Raw genomic sequence first — 3,614 nt, forward strand, 5'->3', positions numbered from 1 at the left:
TCTCTCTCTCTCTCTCTCTCTCTCTCTCTCTCTCTCTCTCTCTCTGCCGCCTATATACGCCGCCGCTGCGCACTCCCATGTGAGGCACGAATAAGCCATCGGAAGCGGGAGATTTAAATGGCTATGAAAGGAGGGCCCCCCGAGGTGATTTACACACACTGAGGGGGCGGGCGCACCCCAGCCCAGCCCGCCGGGGGCCCCGCTGGGGGTAATTGCTGACATGTGTAGGGCACGTACGGCGTAACGCCGCGTGTCGCCTGCTAAAGATGCTGTCTTGTGATTGCCTTTTCCTCCTCGGAAAACGTTATTTTCAATATTTAATTTTTTTTTGTTTTACTTTGTAGCACGAAAAAAAACAAAAACAAAACAGTAGAGTGGCACGATGGCGGTTGTTGGGTGGTACTGGTTGTATACGAGGAGGTGTTTTCTGCGAGGTTAGAGTGCGGCCGAACTCGTTGGAGGGGAGAGAGAGAGAGAGAGAGAGAGAGAGAGAGAGAGAGAGAGGTGGAGGGAAGGAGTTTGAAAAGGGTTAGCGGAATTGCCGCTCGGCCGTGCACCCAGCAGCAGCTAGCTCTCTATTGCCCGCCGAGCAACTTTTAATCCACCCTTAAGCAGTGGTGGTCGGAGGTGGGTGGTCGGAGAAGGAGGGTTTGGGGGGCGAGGGCACCGTCAGCAACCAACATTCGACAAATAGTACCCTTTTACCACTCGGACCGGCGGCGCCCGCCCGACGCTCTGCTGGCCGTGCTCGAAGGCAAATACTCCGTGTCACATGACGCAAGGGACTCTGGTAAGGGAAGTGCCCGTCAAAGGGGACTAACGCGGGTCGCAGGCGATGGCTGATGAAGGGTGAGCGAAAAAAACACAGCGAATGAAACTCTCCCCCTCTTTCTTCTCGCTTACTTTCTCCTCTCAACGCAGATGGTGTGCAACTAGCGGCATGTTAGTTGACAACTCAATGGTGATGGTGCACACTATTAAATGTTGGATTGGAAATTTGAATGCTAAAAAGTGTTGTGTAAAAAGTTTAAATACTTTTAAGTGTCTACTCTTACTGTCAAACACTTTTCAGTACTCAAACAATACCCAGTTAAACAATTTAAAGCGTTCAACGAGTGTTAGGCCCTTGCATGATGTGCAGTGACTTTATTTTTCAGTGCTCTACTTGCTGCTGCTTGAGCTCGTTGGGGCTAATGACATCACGAGACTATTTGCCCGGCGATGGCCGCGAGTAAACACAAAGGTAAGCGGCCCTGCTCCCCCCCCCCCCTCGGCCTCCGCATTTCCCCTTCGCGCGGCCGAGGTGTTTACGAGATGGTTTTTCGTTGTATTGGCTCCGACTTTGCTCCTCCGCCCTCCGCCGCGCCGCCTACCACTACCAACCTCCCCCCCCCCCAATCCTGCCGGCCCAGTGGCTTTGGCCACACGGCTCTCCCTCCCTCTCTCTCTCTCCCTCTCCTCTCTCTTGCTTCTATCTGTCTCCGCTCTCCTTCCTTCACTTTCCATTCAGGAGCCGTTCAATCAAAGTTAATTAGAATAGAATTCCGGAAATAATTAAATTTCGGGAGAAAGGGCTGGGCTCGTGCGGCTGCGGCAGGCTGCGCGGCCGCCGCGGGGCCGGCCGGGCTGGCCAGGCCTGACGTGGGGCGGGGCGGGGTGGGGCGGGCAGCGCCCCCAAGGGCCTCCGGGGAGCGGCGGAGCGGCGAGGCGGCGGGGTGGTGCGGCGTGGCGGGGTACGTAAAGGGTGCGGTGTGGGGCGGCCGCCGTGCATGCCCTCGCCCGGTGCACTCAACGACCTCTAGGACCTCGTCACGCCCCCGAACACGAGGACCTGCGACACACTCTAAGTAATCGTGTTAACCGGGATTGAGAATTTCCGCAATAATAACGGATGTTGCCGATTCCAACGAGGAAGACTTCCTGGGGGTGAAAATAAAAAGGGCCCCAGCCCCAGGTGACCGTAATAAAACTTCATTACCCTCCACCGCCCCCTCCATCCCCGCTCCCGCTCCCCAAAGGCCCGCGCCGGGCACCCTGCTCTCGACCCGCCCGATGAGAAGCAATCATATTGACCCCGAGAGTCTTTAAAAAAATCGAGAGGGGTCCTTTTCACTTTGTTTTCGATGCCATTCTGATTGGCCCTGGACAAAAAAAAGAGTGCGATCGGGTGGGCCGTGGCGGGGCGGAGGTAGACATCGTTGGCTGGCCAGCAGAGGCTCATTGCAGGAAATAATTATTCATGAATGGAATGATTCGACTTGTGTTGTGGGACTGGTGGGGCGTAGCGGCGATGGGGCGGGGCGGCTGGGAGGAGGACTGGCCACGCACCGCCGGGGAAGTCTTGGCAAGAGAAACAGAAACGCTTTTTCCGATGAATCAATGCGTCTTCGGCTCGGACGGAGGGGTTCGCTCAGCCCGACCAGTAAACCTAGGCAAACGTTGAAAAAAACGGCTCTTGACACTGTAAAAACTGCAATCTCGTAAAAACAGCCCAGTAGAACACAGCTGAGCTGATTTTCAAGAGAATTCACACTAAGGTGTTGTGATAGCAAATTGTCACAATAGCACCCCCGTTTATTTCGCCGTTTGCCAGTGCGCAAAAGGGAGAGAAGTATGCACTAAAATCGGTTCGGCGAGCGAATCAGTGGACCTGAGGGGGGGTTGGGGAGCGGCTCGCTCCTTCATAAAAAGACCGTAAAAAATGCATAGAGACAAAGACGACGAAAACAAGGGCATAATAATATCGTTCGGACAACAATGCGCCGCAGTCCACGTATCGAACTCCCCCCTCTCCCCTCCACCGGCCAGTCATTGTTTGCATTTTATTCCGATTACTTTCCGGCCTGCGGGGCCGGCCCGCCCGCAGCCCGCCCCTCTGGTCCTGGTGGTCGGCGAGACGCACAGCGGATGCTGCCCGCCCGGCGGCCGCCCGGCAGGTCATTGCGTCCAGAGTCAACGACGCCTGACGGCTGGCGCACCGGACCCGCACGACGACGCACATAGTGCGGCAAACGACCAAATTACAGTCTCCTCGATCGGATATCTTAAGCCACCCCCAAAACACAAAAGTGCCAAAAACAGTGTAACATTTTTGTTTTACAAAAATGAAATAGTGATAGAAAACAAATGGTGGTGGTGAGGAGGGGGGGATTTTTTGACTTGGCACATTTAATCCGTTTTTGGCGGCCCTTTGTGCGGCTCGCGGCGCGTGGCGCTGCCAAAATGCCGCAATGATGTGACCGTCTTAAAAGCTCCGGACTGGCGGCCCCCGCCGCGCGGGGAGGCCCTCTCTCTCGCTCTCTCTCCTTTATCTTGGGGGCTAACTCCTTTTTAATGACGGCCTGTCTTAGTCCGGACCACGGCGTCCTCCCGGACGGGGCCGGGCACCCCTGCACCTGTCAGCCTGGAGAGCCTGCCCGGAGCCTGGAGAGCCTTCCTGGAGCCTGCAGCCTGTAGAGGGGCTGGTGGTGCCGAACACGCGAGAGTGATGAGGCCGGAGGATGCCACGGCCGTGGAGAGTCGCCGCCACGGGAGGTCGGCCTTGTTTCTCATATTTTTTTTGAAGTATAACGAAATTTGTAAGAATGCCTAAAGCGTTAATGAGACCTCTTGCC

Source organism: Frankliniella occidentalis, unplaced genomic scaffold (assembly GCF_000697945.3).
Source record: "Frankliniella occidentalis isolate FOCC.00 unplaced genomic scaffold, Focc_3.1 Scaffold2, whole genome shotgun sequence".
NCBI lineage: Eukaryota > Metazoa > Arthropoda > Insecta > Thysanoptera > Thripidae > Frankliniella > Frankliniella occidentalis.